Raw genomic sequence first — 25,995 nt, 5'->3', positions numbered from 1 at the left:
CATATCAGCTGCGCTGGAGGAGATGCTGGGGAGATGTGTGCTATGCTGTACATGGTCATGGTAAACAGCCCTACTTTTTTCTCTAGCTTAGGATAAAGGACCTCTTGATCTGTTTCTTGAGGCTTATGCATGTTCTGTTGCAGATGACTGTGCATCAGAGGCTCCTGTCCTAGTAAGACTGGGAAGGTGATAGGGTGGGGCCTGAATGTTCACGGCTCCAAGGTGAGAAGTAGCACTGGCAGAGAGTGAAGAAAGAAACTGAGGTTTTTGATACACCTCTTAAACTGATGTTAGTGGGACTAGGCCAATGATGGCAAGTAATTGGTGTTTTATAATTTATTACCTCATTTAAAGGATTGGTAGGTAGAGAGGAAGATGTGAGACACTGCTGTAAAATGAAACAAAAGAAAGCCAACAATTGTGTATGGATGTGTTTGCATGTTTATACAAACTAGCCTTTGACTTGTATAAATGTTTGTTAAAATGACATGAGCTGTTATTCCCAGATTCTTCCCTCATGGGAGTGATCTTCTCTGACACATGAGAGGGCAAAGTGGATGAAGACAGTGCTGTGATGACAGTGCTGGGCAAAGCTTGGTAAAGCTGCAAAGGAAGCATGTGGCCTTACTGCTATGAGAAGTCCTACGGAGCTGCTCAGGATTTGGTGCTGCCTTGATGATGCTTCAAATACACAGGCAGAGATTACAGTACGTGTTTCTCTCCTCCCTTCTTTATTAATGCATTGCTTGACACTGTGGAGTGTCTACAAAGACTGTGTGACTCATCCCTTCAGCTCACAAAAGGTCTCACCCCCAGTATCTCTCTGTTGTTGCCAGCAGGCAAGTGCTTGCCACTGGCACTCCTCTGGCTCTTGAAAAATGCTTCTGGACTTGAACTACACCCATGTACTCTGTCTTCTGGGGTGAATGCTGAAGTGATAGAAACCTGTCAAATAACAGAACCATCATGACTTTCAGAAAGGATTGCTTAGGTTAGTTGCATCACACAGCCTTGCTCTGTGATGTGCTGCATGACTGTTATCAAATCACAGAATCACAGACTGGCCCAGCTTGGAAGGAACCTCCAGGTTCATGAATCTCCAACCCCCACACTGCAGGCAGGGCTGCCAGCCTCAACATCTAATACTAGAGCAGGCTGTCCAGGGCCCCATCCAACCTGTCCTTGAACACTTCCAGGGACAGGGCATCCACAGCCTCTCTGGGCAGCCTTTTCCAGCACCTCACCAACCTTCTAGTAAAGAACTTTCCTCTGACATCCAACCTAAATCTTCCCTCCTTTAATACCGCAGTCTTCTCCATATCTGTTGTAGCCAGTTCAGGTGATATTAAGATAGGATTTGCAATGCAGATCATTCTCAGTCTGGACAGTTTAACCCCCTTTCATGTAGGTATCAGCTCATGCTCACCAAATTGTATGAAAAGTCTGTGGCCTAGAGTGCAGGTTGTGATCATGGGACAGAAGGTTACAAACACATCTTTTATTTTTGTTGTATTTAATTCATGGGTGTTTTGCTATTGTCTTTAAATGCAATTTTTAGTGCTGAAGGGAAGGGGAATCTTCATCATTTTCTCTTGAAATGAATTGCCAGTGTTTTTTACATTACCGTACCAGAATCATATAGGCATTTTGAAGTTTTGTCATAGACATACAAATACAGTGCATGATTTTGAGCTTGAACTGTGCTTTGGCTTCCTTTGTTCTTCAATACAAGTTTAAAGTCTTTCTTCATTATTTTTCTTCTTGGAGCTTTTAGAATTCAGGTATTCCTCAACTCTGCTTTTGGAGAATTAGGCTGTAGCAGGAACCATATGATTAGATTTTATTTTTTTTTTTTCTTTTCTCATTGAAACTGCAGAAATGAGAAAAAAATGAAAGTGGGTTTTCAAAATAAAACTTTTATAGGACCCTACTCATATAGTGTAGTTTCTAGGTATACAATGCAAACATCTTGTGGCCAGTTTTTTTGGAAGGTAGATGCAGAAAGGAAATCATTTGTGTTTTGTTGTTTGTTTTTCAGCAGGATGTTAATAAGATCTCATCCCCTTTTATTCTCCTTTTCCTACCCTGTGTTGCTAGATAATTGAACATTTCCCCCTTGTCTGAAGGATGAAAGAAAGCCTTATCTACTTAAATACAAGCCATCTGTTAATCTAGAAAAGAAAGGTGTGTTTGTGTAGATCGATATGACTGAGGAAACTGGTACAGGCATTCTAGCTTTTGTTTAATCTTTTCAATAAAAAGGAAAATGAATTCATACTTAAGTTTAATCTCGGGAGGAATATCTCTGGGAGCCTTAACAGGATGCATTGTTAAGCTCTGAAAATCAAGGTGATCTCACAGCCTTCTCAGTGAATGACTGTATGTATGAGGGCATCTGCTGCGTCTCACTCTTGAGTTTGGTGGGGAAGAAAGTCATCTTAGCAGCTATGGTAAATGAAAGGAAAACTGGTTCGATTTTTTTTTTTTTTAATCTCACTTTTTATATTGCTTCAGGGAATAGCAGATTTTCTTCAACAGAAGGTGCTAGAAGGTGCATGGTTGTGCAGGGAAAAAATGAGCCATTTATAAAAGTATTAGAAAAGCTGAAGTGCATTTCAGTTTGAAGTGCTGAGTATTGCCATGACCTCACACCTATTTGTGTGTGTATTTATAAGAAATATTGTGAACAGGGAGGATTGGACACTGAGAATCAAACTTCTGGTACTGATTTGTCTGAATCACCTTACAGTATAGAACTGCAAATATGCTTATTTATTTGGGATAACTAACAGCTTGGGAAAGCTGGGCAACAATATCCAGTTTATGAAAATAACTTCCCCTTCATAGATGAAGGAAATACTGAACAGCAGTAACAGAAGTGGAGAGGGGGAGATTGGGGAAAAAAGTCTGTCACTAAAACTTCAGTTTTCTCAGAATCCATAGGTTTTCCAGTGTCTTAGATTTTGACAAAAGATACTGTTCTGTTACTTCGTCTTTTAAGGTAATAATGAACCGCAATATTTATCAAATGACATGAAACCTGTGTAAAATAGCTGAGGATGCTATAGCAAGAGACTTGTTGGTAAAAAAGAGAAAATGCAGAAGAGAATGGTGGTAAATGCAAGAAAGTTGTTTTCTTTATCTTGATCTTTTGCCTTTCAGTTTCATGCTAGAACAGAATGTGCCTTCTGTGGCCTCCTGGGTTAACATTTACAGACTACACATTTTACATCAAAAGGGCATTTGAAATAACCTCATTCTTTTAAAAGTTGTATCTGAACTCTTCGACTTATCATCTGATTGTAATGAAAAAGAGAAATTCAAGTGCAGAAAACAATCCTCTTGATTGAGAGACAAGCCCTGCTTCTAGAAGTGGTTATGCGGCTGCACTTGTTGCCCACTTGAGTAAATCCAGGCTAACAGACCTATGATTTTCCCTAGCTTCTGCACTGAGAATTTGCTGCTATTGTTCTCCTAATGCTGAACATTTTTTGTTAGAGCAAGTGGTCAACTAATGCAGATGATAATTGGTTACTCTAATCAGGCTTACATCTAGTACTTGCTTGCAAGTGTTCCACTAAAAAAATGATGTTTACCAACAGCTTTCATATCTTCATTGTACAGTAAGGTACAGCTGGTGCTTGTCAAGTCTATTAAAAAGCTTAGAATCTAATTTTTTTGGAATGTTGCAGTAGAAAAGGTGGCAGTGTGGGATGAAGGGCACTAAGCAAAAGGGAACAAACCTATATTAAAAATATGTACTCAGTTTGAAAGAAAGACCTTTCTGAATTTTTTTCCTTTATAAAACCATTTTGAGAAACAGTTTTGGGGAGCTGTTTCTTGAATTGAGTAACGCCAGTCTGTCTCAGTGGACCCTTTTCAAGAATTAGCTAAGTTTTGTTTTGTTTTTTTTCTTTTTTGCATTTTCCTTCTCTGCTCACCACGTATACAGCTTTGTTAAAAAGAAATGAAAAGTGAAATGTTTCCAATATCTTATGCACATCATTCAGTCCCTAGCTGTTACAGTGTTAGTAAAGATGTTGAATGATTGTGAAATATGATGCCTTTCCATCAGGCACTTGGAAACTGAAACTGAGAAAACATGTCAAAGTTGTTGAATGTTAACATTTTCAGAAATGTGTTTTAAACATGGTTTTTTATGCCATCATCTTTTGGTTGAAAGACATGGGTTCAGTTTAGTAATGAAATCTTAACTTATAAATACCATGGAGAGATGTGGAAAATGGTTGATAGAAACTTCATAAGAGATAGGTAATTTGGTGGCAGCAGTGGTGAGTATTTTATCACCTCCCCCTTTAGACTTCACAGTGCTTATTTCTGCTTCTGAAGAGGACGTATGTAGTCCTCAGGTCTGAAACTGCATGCCAGTACTCATACCAGAAAAGCATCTTGTTTACCTGTTAAAGTCTCACCTAATCACTAATTCAATATCGGTAGTCATGAATAGCAGTTACTCAGTATGCTTTGTGTGTGCCTGTATGAAATCTGCTCTGCAGTTCAATGTCTATTGTTGGGAGAGCAGTTGAAACAGAATAGCAGATGATCCCTCAGATGAGATAGCATTAGTAACCAGTTTCATGGGCTACCAGTTAAGGAAGCAGAATGCAAACAGTGTGCTGAATAAAACATCCTGTAGACTTGGTTTTGGTCAGGATTTCCATGGCAGCATGGGGCACAGTGACCTAATGCAGCTGGGGAAGCTGGCCTCAGCAAACTAGTGACTCTTGTGCATGTATGTCAAGGGAACATGAGGGAGGAACCTCCTTGCTCCAGTTCTCTGGGCAGCAATGTCTCCTATGGAAACAGATAGAGTTTAGGGAAATCAATTTAACCCAGAAAGAAGTAGAATAGTGAGAACAAGGCAAACCACAGGAGTCCACACAAGAAGACACATCAGTGGGAGAAGGATGGTAGGAGGGAGCATTTCTAAGTTGTTGAAAGAAGATAACTCTGATCATTCCTGCAGTCCTGTGATGGTGAGCTCTTCTTTCTCAGAGGAAGAGGCCCAGGCAGAACACAACTGAAGGAGGGGGAAAGTTGAAGCTTCTGCTCGCTATTGCTTTACACACCCTCCCAACCTGCGTCACTGTAGAAGGATCTGTATACTTGTATTTTAATTAAGAAGTTTAGTCTGGAATCCTACAAAAGCCGATTTGGGAATCGAGTATTTACAGATGAGTGACTTTTTTAATTTTCCTCTTACATTTCTGGAGAGAAGCTTGTGGAAGGGAGGGGTGGAAACCCACTGTGTCATGTACTCAAATTTGAGCAGTGTTATAGATGTGGAAAAAGAGCTTGGGACAAAGATTACAGTATTCAAGGTGTCATTAGATTGATACTGGCATAATTCTTTTGTACCACTGAAGTCTGGCAAAGCGGAGTTTACTTAATGTAAACTGCAGTATATTAACTTAAATATGATAAGGTAGGATAACTGATACTAACTGTTCGCATCGTTTGGAGAATCTTCAGATTTGTACCTTTCATGATGAGTGAGAGAGTGTGTAAAGATTATACACCTTTTGAAAATGACTGAAATGTAGACTGAAAGTGACCCATTGCTGCAAACAGTGGAGGTCAGCAATAGGATAATGTTTCACATTAAGCGAATTGAACAGAATGATGAGTACAAAAACATATCAAATCCCTTAATTCCTTTTAAAACCCCACTAATCTATGTGATTGTAGATAATCCTCTGAAGCAGCACCTAAACTGATATGTGCAGCGTATGGCCATAAGCACAATAGATGCCTTGTAGATTGCTTGAACTCCACTGGTCGCTTTCAGAAACTCCATTGCGTGTCATTTTCTTATTTCTTCACACATACTGAAGTATTGTGAAACTTAGAAGTGCCCTGTTCATTCCTATCCCCTTCCTTAGGTTTTGTCAAGAAAAGGTTCCATCTTATAGTGTAAAATAAATAAATAAATAAATACAAATGTGCTTTTCCAAATCTTCCAAAGACACAGGTCATATTTGGTCAAGAATGGAAAAAGACAACAAGAAGGCTTCTGACTTGCTGGGAAGAAGCAAATTAACACCCTCATGTTATTTACAAATAGTGTGCTGGGGCAGTTTACTCCAATCTTAATATTCTTTACCAAAATTATTGGAAATTGAAGATTAATAATCCTTTATCTCCTTGAAAGACCATTTGTCCTACTATGATCTCATCTCATTCCCTTCCTTTTCCATTTCCCCCACCATTTAGAAATGTGTTTCAAGATAAGCAAGTGAAAATTTCCAGATTCTCAGCTGGAAGTTAGGAGACTGAGTGAGAAGCTAAAAGACCTCTATTACAACTACAGAAATTGGTCTTTCCTGATCCACATACTCTTTCTTCTTCCTTTACCAAAGTGTACATTTAAAATGAATCAATTTCTCTTTTCTTAGAAGATGGATATGCGCATCAGTGCTATCTTGAATCTGTGGCGCTGGAAAATGAGGTAGGATTAGATGCAGGGAAAGTATCCTTACAGGTGTAATCACACACACTTCACCAGGAATACAGTTTAATTGAAGGCCAGCTTTGTTTATTGTTTAGCTTCATAAGCTTTTATTTACTCTTTGCGGCCCTGATTTCTGTGCAAATAGCTCCTCTAAGCTTTAGCAGCTTTACAACTACAACTTGTTCAGACAGACAGATGGTGTGATGTTAAATCCACCTGACTGCATCATCAATGATGGGAGGAGGCATGAATGGTTTAGCTGGTTTGGGGGTTGCAAGGCTGGGGGCTAAGAGGGAAGCACAACTAATACTAAAACAAATTAATGAATGTTGTTCCCAAAACGTGTGATTGCAACTCTTACAACATACTCCAAAGGTTACTCCTGTACCCACTTAGCCCATGTCTGCAAAATAATGTGTCTTATGTATCTCAGCTATTCTTGTTCATGTCTGTGATTCTCCCATAATCTTCTTCAGTTTATTAGAGTATTAGCTTACTTCACTGCTCTCCATTAGTAGGCTTCTGTGTATTATCAGCATTTTTAACCATACATTATTAACCTCTCTGACCTTGGGTTTATGATGTATAGAGAAGATGTTAGTGGGTTTTGAAGTGTTAATGGTCAGAGCTGGTGACAAGCTTTCCAAGCATATTGCTGAGCTTGTTAAAGGTTAAGCAATGGTTTTGTGTATTTAATGGATAACCAATAGTATTAAATATTTGCTGAGTAAACATCCAGGAATTGAATCATCTATTATAGATAGCAGTTAAAATAAGTGCAAGATGACCTAATTTATGCAAACTTTTTAAAAGGATGGCCATGCAAAATTGTCTTGTAGCTATCACTCTATTTAACAACTCTTAGTTTCAGGGTTAATGTTGGACACAGGAGTTAAAGACCTGTATAGTTAGTTTTTCTGGATGTTTTCTCCAACCGATAGTAATGGTTTTGTACAACTAAATCTCTTTGTAAAAGAAACTGCATTCAGATTTGTGCAGTGTTTGGACCTTTGGATTTCCTTCTTTATGTAATTCAAGATAGCTATCAAAGGAAAGCAGTGGTTTTAGTATGATCTAAAGGAACAGTCACTTGTTTCGACACTTGCATTCTATTTAGAGATGGAAGAGTGTGTGGCTGGAGAAGAGACTGCTTTTTTTAGCTTTCTGTTGTGGTTTAACCTGTCAGGTGACTGAGCACCACACAGTCATTTGCTCAATCCCTAGCCTTTCCCAATGGGATCGAGGAGACAACTGGGGGTGAAAAAAAGTTAAACTCGGGTTGAGATGAAGTTTACTAAGAGAAAAAGGAAAAAGATAGTAATTATGACTACTTATATACATACATACACATATACAGTTATGTACAATTATGACTATATAAATATATTAAAAAAAACGTACACAACAAGTGATGCATAAGCACGTTCTCGCCACCCCCTAGCTAGTCCCCTGAGCAGCAAAAGAGAGAGAGATGAACTTCCACCCCCTTCAAAACTCTTTCTGCATGATGTTGTTTGGCCAGTTTAAGGCAGCTGTTTTAATTCTTTTCCTTCCCAGCACCTTGGGCCCTTCGCTGAGAATGGACTTGCCTCAGTATAGTGCTGTTAGTGGCAACTATAACCTTTGGTGTGTTATCAACATTGTTTTTCTTGTAGAACCAAAACATAGCATCATACCAGACGCTCTGAAGAAAATAATTCCATCCCAGTTGATGGATACGCTTTGTCTGAAGGAATACAATATATATGCACCAAAATCATTAGGTGATTCCAACCAATGTGCATTATCATGGATGACGGGAGGATTTTCTTCATAATCCCATTACTACTCTTAAATAAAATGCTACTGTAGGCTTAGCCACAGGGGCAGTTGAATTGGAGTTTATAATCTCAGGGAGTGAATGCAACAATGTAATTAGAGGATCCTGCTTTTCTTAGCAGTTTAGTACTTGTTTCTGTATTCTGCTGGCCAACTTGGGCAGAAATATCTGCACCCTCATTAACTGTATACTCTGGTCTTCTTTTTCAGCAGCTAGTTTGTGTTGTACAAGATAAAGCATATGAACTGCTTTCTGCATTGTTCAAGTGTGCAGTGGTTTAGATTGACTCAATTTATTTTGGTATAGCATTTTTCAGTTACTGGAGCTGAGTAGTTCAGAAGATAGCTGAACGCTCTACAATTTTCCACTTCAGAAATGGCAGTGGAGTGAAAATGTTCACGTACATGCAATCTTCAACTTGAGTAAATAAAACAATTGACATTGACATATTGCTGCTGGGGATCTAGGCCATCAGATAGATAATGTACAATGAATAAAACTTGATTGAAGTGTGCTATTGAGATTTGTGTGAAAGGTGTTATTTGTGGAAAATAATATGTAATACACCTGTGCAGGTCTGGAGGTATTGCATAGGTAGACTGTTTTCTAAACTGAGTTAATAAACAGCTAATATAAAGTGTAATGTGGAGGGAACAGGAAATAATTGTCTTGTCTAAAGTAGTGATATATGCTTTGATGCATAAAATCAAAATAAAACAGTGTCAGCTTATGATCTCCTGGCATGGTAACATCTCTCTTACTTAATTTGTCCCCATAACACTGTTTAGATAACTTGCTGTATATCAAGGAAATAGCTTGTTCTGCTGATGCAGATCTCTTACTGATCGGTAATTAAAAATGAATCTTGATTTGCTAGCTGTTGGCAAGCTTTAGCCATGACTTAGTTTGAGTGCCAAACACTAAATGCTCTAAGAAATCCTCAACATGCTTCTGGGAGGAAGCCCCACACATTAACAGTTCAACTTGGTTTCTGTTTCTTTTTTCTTTAATGTACAGGAAAATATGGTTTTCTGATGATATGTACTTTATTGGGATGTTAATATTTTTATTTATTTTTGAAGATGTTGTGTGGACTAAATCCTATTTCCAAGCCCCATGGACTTGATCTCCCCTCCTGTAGCAAAGTTGAGCCCTGCAAACTGACAAAAGAAGTCCCAGCAGAATTGTTTCTCTTGTCAGTTTCATAGGACTGAGTTCCAACTGTCAGCTTTACACAGTTCTCCCTTTTTCTCTGTCCTGAATTTCTTCATCTGCAGATGAAGTTCTTGTGGAATTGCTGCACTGTCACTCTGCAAGTGATGAGTGCTTTGCAGCATGGTGTTTTGCTGTGGGGAGATTGACAGCTTCCCATTTTCTCTTTCGTATTTGTTTCCCATCCTCTTCTTTCAAGAGTTCATCTACTCTGTCAGAAGAGCACACAGTGGAGCTTCCAATTCCATGTTCCTGCTTGCTTAGAACATACCTACAGTAAAGCACTGTTCTTTTTCTTTATTACTTATTTTGAAAAACAATTTTTTCATTGGGGAACTTTCTTTTACAAAAGTATTAGGCTAGCAGAGTGCTGAGTAAACATTAAGAAATATGGCACTTGGCTAGCCCAGGCATTTCAGATGAAAAGAGACATGGGCTTGAATTCCCAACAATAGAGATATTATAGGAAAAGGTAAATATTTCTCACTTCAAACATTAGTGCTACTGAAACACACAAACATAATAAGCAAGGTCCATGTGCTTATTTTAAATATGCAGTAGAATCCATCGGTTGCCTGAGAGCCCTTTTTCCAGCACGTTTTCTAGTTGTGCTTATGGCTATACTGAGAATATTCTTGGGAAGGTGGAGGAACCACCTGTATGCAGAGACATTTTCTGCTATGGTTTATTCATACATTTCAGCCTGACTCTTCGTGCTATGTATGAATGGCCAAAATGTAAACTATGAATTTCTATTCCGCCTCATTGCTTTGAAAGTTTTGGTATCAGATCATGTAATCATTTGGCTGCCAAGAGAATCAGCTTTTCACAGAGTTAAGAAGTTCTTTACGGGGAAGTGCTGAAACAACATTAATTTCTTTGTGGATGGATTAGTTGATTGAGACTAATTTTCTTGTTAATTGTCTTCTATGGGCTTTGAAAAGGAGGTAATGCGTAATAATTTTTTATTTTGTACTTCCTATTCATTTTAATCAGCAAATAAAATTTGCCATTCTGTTCTTCTAGAATGATTTTGTGGTAGAGATGCTAAAAAACAAGTGTGTATAATGTAATAACTGGATTATGTTTTTCCTTCAGTAATAAGTGGAAGATGCAACTTGGGCATGAGAGAGAAAAGGGCATGTGGCCAGTCAGGCTTTATTTACACACCCTCTTTTCTCCTCAGAAATTTGCTCCCATTTGAAAGTCACAGTTTCTTTGTAAAAGCATTTGATAGGGGGATAGGTGTCTTTAGATTTCTACCTGAATGCACAATTTAACAACATTTTCAAGGCAGCAACTTGACCTCAGGTACAAAAATGAGGTTCTTTGGTCCTCAGCTTTCACTGTTAATGTTGCTATTTCTTTTTGTTGTTGTTACACTATAACTATTTTATTACTCCTTTATAAACAAACATGGGCTTTTTCTTACTTTAATTGTGCAGCTGCACAATTAAGTAATTTAATTTTGGCCTCAGACTGCATTGATCACAAGTTTTCACCTCTTCTTTATTTTCCATAAGCCAAAACAATGGTATTTTTTTCATGCTGGTTGCTCATATCTCATGCTTTGCAGTTAATTTACATCTACTAAACACAGATCATCAAATCTGTAAGAGGAGAACTCAAGAAGAAGATAGGGGGTTGTAATTTTAACCCCCAAAATGGCTTTTTTGGAATAATTACATGTTTTTTTTTGACTAAAAAGTACTCAATTTTTTTGAGGAAAATAACATTGAACAAAATTTCTTTTTCTTCTGATGCTGTTTGAGCACTGCTGTTTTAATTTATATGGCAAGCTAGTCAATAGTTGAAGAACATAAAATGAACATTTTGAATAGCTGCCTTTCTCCATAGCTTTATTCTAATGCCTTACTCAAGTGCCTTCTTTCTGGGGAAAAAAAAGAACAAACAGCAACAATACAGCACCAGTAGTTAGTATAATGCCAGAGAGATTTTGATTCAGTACTATCCACTGAATCAAATTTATGAGAATATTCTTAAGATACCTGAAGAACCCATCAATTTCAGAGGGCCTGAGTTGATTAATAGCCTTGTCCGCCCCACGGTGCTGTGGAGAGTTTGAGTGCATGCTGTGCATTACAAGTTGCACTCATGCAATTGTCTTCATCCAGAGAAGGAGATAATTTTTCAAATACAGGGAGCAAAGGAGATTACAGGCCAGGTTCTGCTCTGCCTTGTACCTCTTGGAGCGGTAGCATCAGTGCAGACCAGCATGTTTAAGCTGGGTTTTGAGCACTGGGTAGAGGCTCTATGAACAAGACTGAGGAGCATGCTAGTGCTTCTCCTGTTTAGATCACAACACATGGGATGAGTAGTGGCTTACCTGATGGCCTCAGTCTGTACAAGGCTTTTACTTTGCCAAATACTAGAAGTGTTCAAGAAAGAATAATAAACCTTTTCCTAGGCTTGATGGCCTTAAGCAAATACCTGGCAAATGAATATGGGCAGAAAAAATTAAAGTCTCTTTCTCAACAGATGAAATATGTTGTGGACTTTTTTCTGTTTTTTCTGTTTGTTTGTTTTTTAATATTTGCCAGGTCAGAAGAGCTGCTCCAAAAATGGAATAAACAGACTTTCTGACCTACTTGTAAATGACTACTACTACAGATAGGAAATATAGCTGTCTTGCTTAATACCAATTTCCTGTGACCCAACTGAGACTTTCAGTGGAAATCTTGAGAATAATATAGGAATAGAATGAGGCATCTTTTTCTTTAAAAGTGGGAATAATATTGTTTGTTTTGGTGTAGCATATTTTCTCACTATCAATTTTTATCTGAAACTGATGAATTGTTAATGTGATAGCACTGAATTTCTAAATGTATTTTCCTTTCGGTGATGTGTTTTAAGTGATTAAAATCTGTGTGTAGCAGTAGCATTACACACAGATGATGACAAATGGTATCTTGTGAATGGGAGATTTTTCAAAGCTATAGACACAGCAACTGTCAAACACCCACTAAAGTTTGTGACCTGTTTGACAGCTCTTAATCACTGTTTAAGGAGTCTCATGTGTGTTCTTTGAAGCCTCCATCTTCATTGGCATTCAAATTTTGAAATCAACACTGATACCTGGGGGATACAGGTTCCAGGTTTCAGCGACTTGTCTGCTAGGATGTGTGTACGTTTTGTGAGATGGGATGACCTGAAAAACCCAAAATTAAATGTACATAGGGATACCTACTGTAGCAGAAATGCTAAGTCACAGCCTGAACCAGTAATGGAACACCTGGTGGGATGGCAGGGCCAACCCAGGGGAGCTCAGGTGTGTGCAATGTACCTGATTGACCAGAAGGGATGGAGTCAGGAGCCACCCCTTCCCAGACCTCATTTAAGGGTTGGTAACGGAGGCACAAGTATCTTGGTGGAGATCCCTGTGTACTTGAGGCCTTCTAAGGGTAAGTGGATTTTTTTTTTCTTTGTTTCTGTGTCTATGATTGCTGCGTTTTGGCTTATTGCAGCCAAAGACTTTGTTACCCTACTATTATTGCTGTGCTTTCGATCGCATTATAGTGTTACATCTACTGTAGTGATGCTAAGTTGATTTTAGTTATACCACTGATAGATGTATGTATCCTACACCTGTTGCTGGTTCAGACCCTTGATTAATCGCTTGTTATTAGCAACTGAATGTTTTTGCAGTGGCTAGGAGTAAGAAGGAGGTTGGATGAGTGGGGGAAGAAAATCTTTATATATTCTTGCTGTTTCCTCAAACACAGTTTACAAGCATCTCTGAAGCAAGCACTGCTCTAGTTGGTCTGACCCTGGATCTCCTCTTGCTCTTGTCTCCTCTGTATTTCATAACCACTTGAAACTGTTCTCACTAACTGGGATAGTTTACATACAAGCTTGAGGGAGACAGAACTCGAGCAGACTTTTTGGATAACTTTTCATTAAGGTTGCTGCTGTTGCAATTTTTAAGTTTATTGCTTCTAGGCAGTACGTCTGTTTAATGTGTACTGTAGTGATCTGGTGCTTCAGATCAGTGACTCTACCCTGAATACTTTATTTCTGAGAGGCTGAAATGTTCCCCTTTTTTTAAATTTTTTTTTTCTAATTGTTTTTCCTCAATTTGAGGCGGCTCCATTCTGAATTAAAACGGCATGAGGTTTCTGTTACTGTGGTAGAAAAGCAACCACAAAAGCAATTACTACATCCTCTATTTTCAAAAGTAACCATTGTGCAGGTGTGTGTGTATATATATACATTTACATTATTATTTTTAATTGGAGCATCTGAATTTGAAACCAAAGCTACCATTGTCTATGTCTTCCATCCTTCAATGAGGGTGAGCATTTATTCTGCTAGTTGTTGTCTGTTATAGGTTCTATTTTAGTATTATCTACTATAAGAAAACTAAAAATCCCTTCTTGCTGCTATGGTAATCCTTTTGTTTTCTCAGCAGTAGTTCTCTTTTGAGCTAGTATTGGTCTGCATATAAAGATTGGCAGTACTTGTGAGTTTGAATCAGAAATAATTGATGTATATGTCAATGAATATGTTATTTCAGGCAAGCTATTTTAAAGTGTGTTTCTGCTTCAGATTAGCATGAAAAGAAGAAAGAAGGTTGGCTTTCATCATCTATTCTTGTCCATTGTGAATGTATGTTATTGGCCAATACGTTATTCCATTTCTGAGGCTTTACCCGTAGATGTCTTGTTTTTGCACCATCACTTGGATTGTTTAAGTGAGGTCAAGCAATCAATCAACGTGTGTGTGTAGTTTTCTACAGAAAGCAAAGTATTTCTACTCTATTACTACTGTAATCTCGTACAATGTTTGAGAGTAAAAATCATGCTCCCACTTCACTGAGCAAAGATCAAGTGATATGTATTAGAAAAGTTACCAAATGTGTGCCAAGGTACTGTTTTCTCAATGGAACTGATGCCAGAGTAACTAATAGGTAGGAGTTTGCTTTGCATGCTAGTTTTTTGGGATGTGTTTAGGTTAGTTAACAAGTGGGTGGTGTCAAGGACTAGGATGTTTCTTTTTATTTCTCGGTATGGAAGATGGTTTTGATTTAAAATCCCACGAACCATAAAAAGGCTTGGGTTAGAAGGGACTCTAAAGCCCATCCAGTTTCTACACCCTGCCATGGGCAGAGCTGCTGCTCAGAAGCCTGGGCTGCCCAAACTTCCAGCTGTATGCTGGATTACAAATGGTGAAAAAACTATTCTGTCTGCCTTTGTGAAAAACTGTCCTGTGTTTCTCTCAAAAGAGCTACTTTTAAAGGTTTGTTTTCTTCTGCCCTTGCAAGGGGTGGTTCTTCAGCTTCCATACAGCCTTGGGCAGGATCAAGGGAGAAAGAGAACATCAGAGCTCCACTGTTGTTTTCTGCTATACTAAACTGGCTCCTGCCAGATCATTAAAACTATGGTGATGTATGACAACAGTTGCCTGGTCTATTTGGGACCAGAAGAAATAATTATAATAAAATCAGCTTTTGCAGGATCAAGATCACATGCAGGTGATTGGCATTCATGTATTGCCAGCTGAGTGGCCATGAATGCTAAGAGTGGGATCTCTGCAACTTCAGCAGGTGGAAGAATGAGGGTTGGGGGGAGGTCATTGGAAGTTCCCAGTTCCCGTGACCACATGTTGGGCAAGCACCTGGTGTTGATTAGTGTCTTGTAGAGAAATGCACCTGTGCATTTCATGCTAGTGAAATGGGGCGAGGTGCAGTTCTGAAAACTCAGTGGAGATTTGTGGGGTGATCCTACAAGAATTTAGTGTAAAAATTAACACCTGAAATCAACAGCATCATGCTGTGGATGTTTAAATACACTGATTACAAGTTTAAGTGTACATTCTGTACTTGAAGCAACTGAAATGAGGGGAAGAGAATGGCTCATAAGTTTCATGAATGAACAGGATCTAGACTGCCTGCCTGAGGCTGTAGAATTTCTGTGCATGGTCTGAAAAAATTGGATTGAACCAGAGTGCATTTGTTTAGAAAGAAGGCTAGAGTGAACTTGCAGCTTTTAAGGGGATTAGATGCGCCTTCATTTTCCTGCTACTCTGCATGTCATTTAATTTATTGCATTTCATCTTCAAATCTATTTTTAGCTTAATTAGGTCCTCTCTGTATTTGATTTCAGAGGCACAGACTTCTTCAAAGGTTAATTTACAGTCCCACTGTTCTGCGTCACCAATCTGTCAGTGCAGGTTTGAGCCCATTGCTGATACAGTGTGTCTCTTGAATCCACCATCACTTGTGTAGATGACTCCAGAGCAGCTGCCTGAGTCCCTGTGATTTGGACCTCCTTGTGGCCCAATGCTTCTACTTCAGAGCAAATGTTCTGCTCTCATTAAGCTGCCTTGCTTCTACAAGGATCACATTTGTCACTTCTAGCACCTGGGTGCTTATCTGTTAGCCACCTGCAGAGTGTTTAATTGCCTTTCAAATACTGATTAAACTGCACTACTGTTATGAAGAATGCAGTTATGGCCCTGTTCTCCCTCCATTATTTTCAGATGAAGTGGATGAAGAAAGCAAGTGCAGTTGTCCATAATTTCAAATAAAAAAAAAGTCTGTTTATCACTTTTTCTGGCTTTAACTTTTATTTATTTATTTATTTTTTATTATTATTATTGGCTGGATGACGCTGAAGCAGTAGTAAGATTAAGAGGATAAAGATTCAGTTGCAAGCCAAAAGCAAGTCTTAATTCCTGTTTGATCCTCTACTTTAGGAGCCTGAAAGGTGAGGAAACCATTTTATAGAATCACAGACTATCTTGAGTTGAAAGGGACCCACTAGGACCACTGAGTCCAGCTGCTGGCTCCACACAGGACCACCCAAAAATCAGACCTTACATCCGCAAGTTTGGATGCTTCTTGAACTTCAGCAGCTTAGGGCTGTGACTACTGCCCTAGGGATAGAATTGCAGAATATCCTATGTTGGAAGATGCCCATAAGGAATATCAGGAGAAGTCGAGCTTATTCTTCTGAGTTCATAGAGCTATTCTGTCACTTGCAAATGGAAGCAATCTTACTCCTCACTGCCATGGTTAGTCAAATGCCTCCCATAACTTCTTTAGTTTTGTTTTTCCATAAGCTTTAGTAGCTTCCAAAACTTCTATATGGGTTGAATCTGTCTGTTGATCCAGGAAAAAGCTTTACAGAATCAGAAGTGGCTGCTAGAGCCTGTTTTTCCACAAATAACTGGGGACAGGGAGTGTGCCTGCTCATTGCAGCCCTGCTAGCACTGGGCATGACGTAGCTCTGATGTGGAGCTGCACACGTGTTCCTGGCTGAACTGCTCTGGAGGCTGTATAGTTGTAGAAATTTCTTTGTTAAGAGATTGACCTCTTTTACTTGTGGATAGAACTGTCATCCATGTAAAGCAAGACTGTTGTATGTACACAAAGGAAAACTTAAAAAATCATGTGTATGATTTGCCAGAGTTTGCTTTGTCTTGACAAATGTTAAAAACCATCTGCTCTTTCTTAACTTAAATATCTGCAGCACTGTAACTCTTCAGGATGCAGCAGTTGATAGACTTGAGGTTTCTTTCATTTGTTTGGTCATCAGATGATGCTCAGAAACATTTCTTGTGGACAGTTACAGTGAAGGCAGCGTGATTCCTGATTGGGCTTATCTGGGCACTGGAAATCCCCAGTCAGATCACTTAGTGCCTGCCTTTTGCTATGTGAACTGCTATATTTTCTGTCTCGTTCATTTCCTTTTTATTTGTGGATCTTGCATGATGAGCTGCTTAGGGTATTGGTATTCTTTGTTTTATTGAAGTGGTGTTTGTGTCTGGTGAATGTTTAACAATGCTGGTGTTAACAAATGATATTGGTTTATTAGTGCTGGAACCGTTGTCTCAGTTGGAACTCACACCATTCAGCTTCTGGACAAGTTGAAGGAAATAAGATTTACATTTTTTGATTCAGAAGCTGAGGGATTTAGAGTCTTTGGCTCAATATTTATTGTTCATTGTAGTGTTTTCCAGCATTATCTCTAAAATCTCAGCTGCTAGAAGTGTGCTAATCATTAGAAATGCTGCTTTATTCTGTTTAAAGCAAAGTCTAGCTGCTTGTTTTGAAGAAGCCTTGAAAGTGTTATTCAGACGCAGCACAGTGCAAAGAGCTGGAAGATGAATAAAAAGAGGTCATCATCATCAATCAGTCCAGAGGACCTCCTTATTTTTGAGCAAGCCCCACAGTTTCCAGTAGCTATGTCTGCTTCTTATGTTTCTGTGCTGACCTGTTTTGTTGCCTGAGGACTTGCTGGGCCACCTATGGGCCACTGCTGTGGGAGTAGGCTGGGTGTGCTGCTGCTTAGGTCTGCTGCGTCCTCTGTGGGTACCCAGCAGAGCTGCAGCCTGGAGCTGCTACTGAACCCTCAGCATCTCAGTGCAGGGAAAGGATTACATAACCCACCAGTTGTCCTCTCACCGTGGTTTTGAAAAAGAAATTTATTGAAAATATAAATTACGGAGTGCAACTGATGAGCACAATGACACCCTTTGACTATTCCTTGACAGGTATATTTACAGGTTCCTCAGTTCAAACAGGCTCTTGATACTGAAATTCCTACAGGTGGGTGAGAAATCCTAAATAGGTAGTAACCCTGTTACTGATGAGTCTACCCTAACCTCCTGGTGTTTAATCATAAGGTGGGAGGTTTTGTATTGGTAGGAGCTGAGTGTTAAGAAGAGGCAATTTCACAACATTGATCTCTCTTTCTCATCTTCTCAGTAGCATGGAGTGGCATCCTTACCAATCAGGCAGCTGTGATGATAATGATATCTCTGGCACAGCAGAGTGCTGCTCTAAGTCTGGGGACTTTTAGAATGCTGCTGTCAATCTATGTTGTTGCAAAGCTATTGATAATCAATTCGTGTTTCTGCAACAGTTGAACAAAAGTGTGTTTTATGAGAGAGTTGATGTTTACACCTCTTTTTTTTTTTATTTTTATTTTTTGATATCTTCAGTGCATTGCTAAACAAAATCTCATGTGAGAAAAGAGGCAGAACTTCTTAGTCCCTTGTTTATCTTATTGGGGAAAGCATACTTCACAGCTTTCTCTATGCTAAGAGGTATCTGACTGATAGATTTCCAGACTTCTTTTTTTTTAATATTGAGTTGCAATATAGTGTTTGACCACTAAATGTCTCTGAAAACCATGTAAAGTTCTGGGAGCAGGGCGTATGTCACTGGTAAAGAGCAGAAAAGCCACAGCCCCATCTGTCACTGGTGATGGAGACTCTGTATATGAATAGTGTTACCTGTGATGTAGCGTGTTCTGATAATTGACGCTTTTTCTTGAAGTTACTCTGCTTCTTTCTACTTTGCGTATTCACAGAGTGCAAGTCTGTAGTAATCTCTCCTGCTGTGTGTCCAGACTGGTTATCTCTCCTTGTCCTCATGAAACCTGCAGCACTTACAGGAATGTGCATGTTGCGGCCATGGTTGAGTTTACCAAAACCAGAAAGTGTGTTTTCTAGGATTCTTTAGCTGCTGTTTCATACTTTCTTTAACTTCTCTGACTTCTCCAGTCCTCTAAAAATGAGGTTTCCAGGCCTGGATCAGCCCCACTTGGAGCTGTAGAATTCACATGGCATAGCAGTGGCAGAAGAGAGAGAGTATGAGTTTCCAGGTTTTCCAACCAAGTTTCCTTCCACTGACTTGTGCCACTTCCCCATATAGCAGTGACTATTTGTGCTGTTTATTTCCCTCAGTGTCCACTGTCCACCTAATATTTTACGTATGGACCTGGGTTGTTTGCTGTCTTAAGACTTTGGCTTATTTATGAGACCATGCATATCCACTCCAGAAAGGCACTGAGATATTTTAGGCAATGTTTTTATAGTTCTGCGTGGTCTTAGAAGAATATTTGTTTCTAACAGTGATCGATCAGAAATGGTTGGTATTCATGTTTTGGACACTACTGAGCAGTTGTGCATGGATTATTTCCTTGCTTGAAGAGCCAACTATGAAGTAGTGAATGAGAGGGGAAAAAATTATACCAGACAAAAAAAAGTCTAAATAAAATTGTTATGTAAATGCTGACAAAGGTATGACTCACTGTGCTTAAAACAGTTGACACTTATTGTTCAACTTTACAATAACAATTCCTACTGGAATTGAATTATTTATCAAATTTCCAACTCCTACTTTTTGAAAACCAGCAACAACAATCAACCCTCTGTATTGGCAGATTTCAGTGGAAGATGCTGTCTCAATCAGAGCCCACGTTTTCAGGGCAGTTTTCCTGCAGTCAGTGTAAGGAAGTGTTTCTGGGGTTGTGGATGACAGAGCAGAGCCAGGGTGCAACATTTTCATCAAAGCTACAGGAAAAATGCTGCCACAATGTAAGGTATGTCTGTGGAAAGGACTTCATCTGTCTCCCCCTTAAGTACAGAAAAGGCTTGTTAGATGCCCCTGAAGAATCTGCCAGTGCTGTGTTATGGATTTCTGAGTAGTCTAACAAATTCTGGGGAACTAGCTTATGCTGCCTAGTAATATATCACTTCTATATGCAGGCTGTTTGTCTTGTGTTGCCACTGATGGATGTCACTGAGAAGCACTGTACTGCTTCCATGCCGTGCATGTTGTAATGATTTCCAAGCACAGTGCCTGACCACATATCACAGAAAAATAACTGCAGTTTGTATCGTACCCTTTTTCAGTAAACCACTGCTAGAGGTCTGCGTAGTTCTTCCTGATGTCTCTGAGAACTTATGAAGGTGAACATTGGGGAAGAACATGACTGCTTGCTTTGTTTTGGTGAAATTTTAAGTGTAGAGGGACTTTCTGCCACCTGTTGGCGCTGAGCTGGCAGAGTTTAGAAGTTAGATAATTTCTTTCTTTTGGGGGATTTATACAACAGCTGCTATTTATCTACCACTCATTTCACAGGAGAGTTTGGGTAGAGTATGCTGTTTAAAGCCATTGCCAAATTAGATATTGTACTGAGTATTTAATACTCAGTGTTGCGTGAGTAATACCACTGAGCTCAAGATGTGTAGAGAAATGCTCCCTGGAGCTCCTGTGATCCATGAAAAATTATTTGTGTGCATTTAAAATTTGGTAATTTATGGAGCAAATCATAACTGTGACACAGATTAAGATTGCAATGAGCTTAATTTTGACTACTTCACTTTCATGGTCTTTGCAATAAGTAGCTTATTGCCTAAAAGTATATATGTTCATTCTTGCCAAGTAAGAGATGCATTTTTGTACTCTGAGGAAGGTATTTCAGATGAGACGTTGGGCTGGGGGAGGGGGGGGGGGAGAAGGGATTGCTAATTGACAATAGGGTTTTTTGCCTGTGAACTTGTGATAAGTTTCAGATTTATCAAAATTTATTAATAAATTAATAAAAAATTAAGGAATTGCTTCAGCTAAAGGTAAATGTTTTGATAGGTATTTTGAACTGTTTCCCTCTTCCTCTGCAAAAATTTCTAAAACATTGTTATTGAAAAACTATATTACTTCATAAAATGGCTTCTTATTGGCTATGATGTTTGTGGAATTGGACCATATGCATTTGTTTTGTTTTACATGCTTTTGTTTGCTGTCACTTGAACAGTGGTATACACTCACTTCCCTTTTAGATCTAAGGAGGATGTCACTCTTGTCTTACATACGAGTAATGCACAGACAATTGGTGTTCTCCCAGCACTGTACAGCATGTTGGTCACTGGGAATGAGTTGAACCTGGCCTTCTCAAATCACGAGCTGGTGCCTTCCTTCCTGCCTCAGCTCAGAGGGAGATTCCTTGACATGTATGTTATGTTCTGCCAGGAGACAAAATTGTAGAATCACCAGGGTTGGAAAAGACCTCCAAGATCATCTAGTCCAAATGTCTACTTACCACTACTATTTCCTCACTAAACCATGCCACTCTGTACATATAAATATTTCTTGAACACCTCCGAAGATGGTGACTCGATCACTTCCTTGGGCAGCCAGTTCCAGTGCATGACCACTCTTTTGGAGAAGAAATTTTTCCTAATATCCAACCTGAATCTCCCCTGGTTTAACTTAAGGCTATTCCCTCTACTGCTGTCACTGAGATATGAGGCATGCTGGAGGTGCTTTGTTTATATCAATTTACATGGAAGAAGTATGTCAGAGTTCATTCATCCTTTAGCACCAGGTGGTTTGTAAAACCTTGAAGATTTGCTTCTTGGTGACATTTCTGTGCTGTGCAGAGCTGCATCTCTTCAACACAGATTGGTCAGTTGGATGGTACTTGTATCTTGTTTTACTTCATCGTTTCCTAAAGAATTACTATTCTACTAGTTTATAACAAAGAGGGAGGATTTAGAAGAACTTGTGGCCTCTCAACTTATAGAACTCCGTAGCTTTTACTTGAGGCATGATTTTACCAAAGCAGTGAGTCTACGTTGCTGCAGTCCTTTCACTGTGGTCACTTCCAAGTTCCTAATAGCAGAGGCTGGTGTGTTGTCAGTGTTGATTTTGAATTTATCCCTATGTTTATGAAGGCAGTATTTACTAAGGGAAGTGAAGAGAGTTCTTGCAATATGTTCCTATTGTGTTTTCCTGGCTGTAGTCACCCAAGAATTTCTGAATGGCTTATGTGGATAGATTTGATTAAGCATCAGTGCACTCATGTATACTCTTGGAGAACAGAATAAGAAATGCAGTGATACTGCATTGCTACTTAAAGTACTGTTTGTGTAGCTATTGAGAATTGCTCTGCCTTTGTGTTTCAAAAGATAGGATAGATAAGAGAGTATGAGTAGCTTATGTACATACAGGAGAACGAAGGTGTATTTCTTTTCCTTTTTTTGTTCCTTCTTATTTCTTTCTTTTTTTATACTGTGATTGCATGGCTGGGAGGATCCCTTTCCCTCTTCAGGTGGTTAGTTTCAAAGCCATCTGTGTCACTCAGGTCCCTTTGCAGGTGCATTCCTCAAGATCTGTTAGTGCCCTCCTTCAGCAGAGTGCTATGCTTATGCTGAGAAGAGAGAAGAGAGATACTTGTTTGTAATTGATTAAAAGTAATTCAAGAGGAAGACATAGAGGATCTTCCTATTCTGCTTGTCAGTTTTTTTTTTTTTGTTTTTTTTTTTCTTGTCATTGTAGGTTTTAAATGAGCTTGCTAAGGATTTATGAGATCTCACAATATTGTGTTTGAATAGTGCTTATGAAGTGTGGAACAGTACTACATCAGTTTTGCTACTGAATTAAATCTGGGTATATAATCAACTGTACAGCACAGGCAGAAACAAATCTAATAACTTCTTCACAGGAGCTATGGGGTGTTATTCCTTTTCTAGTATGTAGAAAAGGAAGGATGTGCAGCTTCTGTTTTACAGAGGAAGGTGAGGAGGGAATGTGTAGATGAAATTGGCCTACATATTGATGACTGTACTTCAGCAATTGTGCCTATAAACCCATGCAGATATGTATGGGAAATCACAGCCTGAACCTCTGATTAATCAGCTGAGGCAAGTGCTGGGTCAGCTGTGGGAGCACAGGTGAGAGTAATTTAGCTGTGCTCCTGGAAGGGGTGGAGCTTGACTCCACCTCCTCTAAGACCTCATTTAAGGGCTGACCACCACCAAGGCAGCATCTCTTGGAAATTGCTCCCCAGTGGAGACTGCTCCAGCTTTTCCAGCCAAGGCATCAACATTGGTGAGTTTTCCTTTGCAAATAACCTTTGAGTATTTACCATCATCTTTGTTAACATCTTTGTATTAGCCACCCCTTACAAGATGTCTCCCATGAAGAGTGCTACAGGTATTTGTTTCTCATTTCAAGGCAGGCACCAGTGAAGACAAACCTTCTCTCAAGGAAATAAACTTTAGTGTAGTTATGTAGTTGTAATTTCTTACATATAGTATTTTCTTTTAAGTTCTGACAGTGTACCTGGTGCTGTTTGTGATAGAGCATGAATTTGATGGCAGAAGATGAGGCTGAGGGGGTGGGGGTGGGGGGGGGGGGAGGAGTTTTTAGAATCCATAAAGGTTTTCGTTTCCTTCAGGGGAATAACTTGTCTCTTTCAGTACTCTTTTGCTGATATCGTAGATGCATCTGTTCCTCTTCCCTTTGAGGCACTTTCACAAGATACAATGCATAACATACACAGAATGCCAAGTTTAGGTGCTGCAACCAGCTGAATACAGATGATGGCAAGGAGAAGCAGTCAGAACAAATTGCTGCTGTCTTGTTCTTTAGCTTGGTCAAGTGTTAATGGGACTTCTAGCCCTGCCTAGTAAATCCATACCTGTAATTATGATAAATAGGCCCTTTAAGGCTAATTGAGGGAGGGTTGTCAAATTCTCAGAGCCCGAGAGGAGAATAAAATATGAAAGATAAAATGTAGTTAATATTTTTCATTTTGGCAGGAAAAATTGTTGAGGAGAATGCATCAAGCTGGTCGTCTGTTCTCTAGCATATGCTTTTAAATGGAACTTTATCCAAGTCTGGTGAAACTTGCATGACTTCACATTTAACGTTTTCTTAAAGCCTGAAAGTGGCAGTGATTTTGAGAAAGAACACTAAACTATCTGCGATATACTCTGCCACGAGTCTGAATAATAAAGCAAACTTGATATCAGTAATGACTTAGCTAGATCATCTGCTAATTTAGAAAAGCAGGAGCTATTGTTGCTATACTAAAATGGGGGTTTGATTTAATGGCTTGTAGGAAGTCCATCCCTTAGTGACAAGGTAGCTTTATTTAACTCTTGTACTTTGTAGAAGAAATGTGATATCAGAGGTACGTCAGAGCATTGCTGAGCAAAATGTGTTTTTGAAGCCTGAAAACTGCAATAGTAAATTTCTAGGCTTAGGGAGAAATGGGAATGTAAGTAAAATAAACATTTTGGCATTGATTTATAATTAATATTTTACAGGCAATATCATCTCATTGGGTAGAATCTCAACTGTATTTAGCCCTTTCCTAGCAGCAGGAGCTGTGAGGTGTACCACTGTGGGGTCTGCTACAGTTGTCACAGTTCTGTATGAACTGCAGCCTGAGCTGTGTATGCTGGAAGGGCGCTGCGAGTAGGTTTCCATGCTGTGGTTGGCCAAATCCAAGGTACGTGAGGGCAGTAGAACCAACTGCGTGTTGGTTAGCTCAAGATAAACTTTGTCACTGTGGACATTGCTTCTTGGTTCTTATAAAGGTGCATTTTCAGCGCAGCAGGGAGCAAGGAAAAAAGAAGCGTCCTCATATCTGCCAAAGTTGTGTTTTAAAACATGTTTTTGGTTTCCAGAAGAACAATTGTCCTTTAATCTTACCTTTAAAGTCAGAATTTAAGTCTTGTCTTTGTCCCATTGTCCCAAGCTGTGCCCTAGTGCAAATGTCATTGAAGGGGCTAATTCTGCTTTCATCCTATCCCTCTGTTGTTGTCTTCCATCCTAGTAGTGGCTGTGTTGAAGCATTTTATAGCTGAGAATGTGCTCTATCTTATAGTGCTATGGTGCTCTTTATTTCTGTTGTGGTTTCCATGGAAGTAAACAGTAGGCACTACTTTCAGAGCAACCTACGTATGACAAAATACAGGCATTTATAATTTTATAGAGCTCATTGAAATGTACCAGTATACTCTCCAATAAATGAATAAACAGAAAATACGGAAGTAAAATAATTTTGTGGATTTGTGGGAGGACTTTACAACATTTGGTGATTTCACTGATATGATTATTGAAGCTGAATTGTAACTTGGTGCATTTTACACTAGGAAAAAGATACTCCGCTGTTTCTCAGTTTAGACAGCTAAAGGAGGAGATTAAGCTTTCATAAGTTTTGAATCAATTACTGTATCAAGTACTCAAGTACTTGAAGTAAAACTGGAAGATATGGATAACAATGCCTCGTTAGTTATCTTTTGTTTCAGTTCAGTTCTCAAGTTGCAGCCTGTTCCAGTTCACCAATTGGCATGCTGGTAGCCTTTCACTGCATTTATTTCAGTTTTTCAGTGAGCAATAGCTGACTAATTGGTGTGTCTCTGACCAGATGGCAAAAACTTACATCTGATTCTGATCTTGCTTAGATAAGGATTAAAGAGAAATAGAGGTGTCTACCCCAGTGAAATAACTTAGAATAGAAATGGTTTAGGAGAGGTCATGATGAAACCATTGGTGTTTTCCTCTCTCCCTAGGAAGGCTAGCACAGCAGGCTGGGAATACTTAATTGAGGTTGGTGGACTTACAGTCAGGATGAAAATGGTCTGTAAGTTTTAATTTATTTTAGTCTCCCTAGTAAAAACAATGTAAAACAAACTCCCGCAGATCTGATATTTGTCACACGTTTATGCTACCTTTTTAAAAGGAACATGAGATATAATAGAGAATGTATTTTAAGTGTGCTGTTTTTTTTCTTCTGCTTTCTGTTCTCTTCTTTGTATATTAGATTTAATCCTAATGATAATTATGTTTTACATGATTTCTCTGAAGGCTCAAAGAGCCATAAAAGCCATTATTAAGTGATGTTGCATCCTTATGGAATATACATGTCATCTTAACCTCACAAGCAATCAG

At 39.0% G+C, this 25,995-nt stretch overlaps 2 protein-coding genes across 4 annotated transcripts in view; both read left to right on the top strand.

Moving 5' to 3' along the window:
- RPS6KA2 (ribosomal protein S6 kinase A2) overlaps positions 1-25,995 on the top strand; it is a 248,001-nt gene that overhangs the window by 29,464 nt on the left and 192,542 nt on the right. The window contains exon 1 of one of the 3 annotated variants that reach the window (XM_072331146.1): positions 12,901-12,925. The exons of the other annotated variants lie outside the window; for them this stretch is intronic. The gene's annotated coding sequence lies outside the window, so the exon portion shown is untranslated. Of the gene's footprint in view, positions 1-12,900; positions 12,926-25,995 lie in introns of those variants that run through there. 3 annotated transcript variants of the gene reach the window in all.
- MPC1 (mitochondrial pyruvate carrier 1) overlaps positions 17,984-25,995 on the top strand; it is a 222,861-nt gene continuing 214,849 nt past the window's right edge. Inside the window, exon 1 of the mRNA XM_072331148.1 lies at positions 17,984-17,988. The gene's annotated coding sequence lies outside the window, so the exon portion shown is untranslated. The remainder of the gene's footprint in view (positions 17,989-25,995) is intronic.

This window comes from Excalfactoria chinensis, chromosome 3 (assembly GCF_039878825.1).
Source record: "Excalfactoria chinensis isolate bCotChi1 chromosome 3, bCotChi1.hap2, whole genome shotgun sequence".
In the NCBI taxonomy this organism is placed as follows: Eukaryota; Metazoa; Chordata; class Aves; order Galliformes; family Phasianidae; genus Excalfactoria; species Excalfactoria chinensis.
This window is presented reverse-complemented; position numbering and strand designations above follow the sequence as displayed.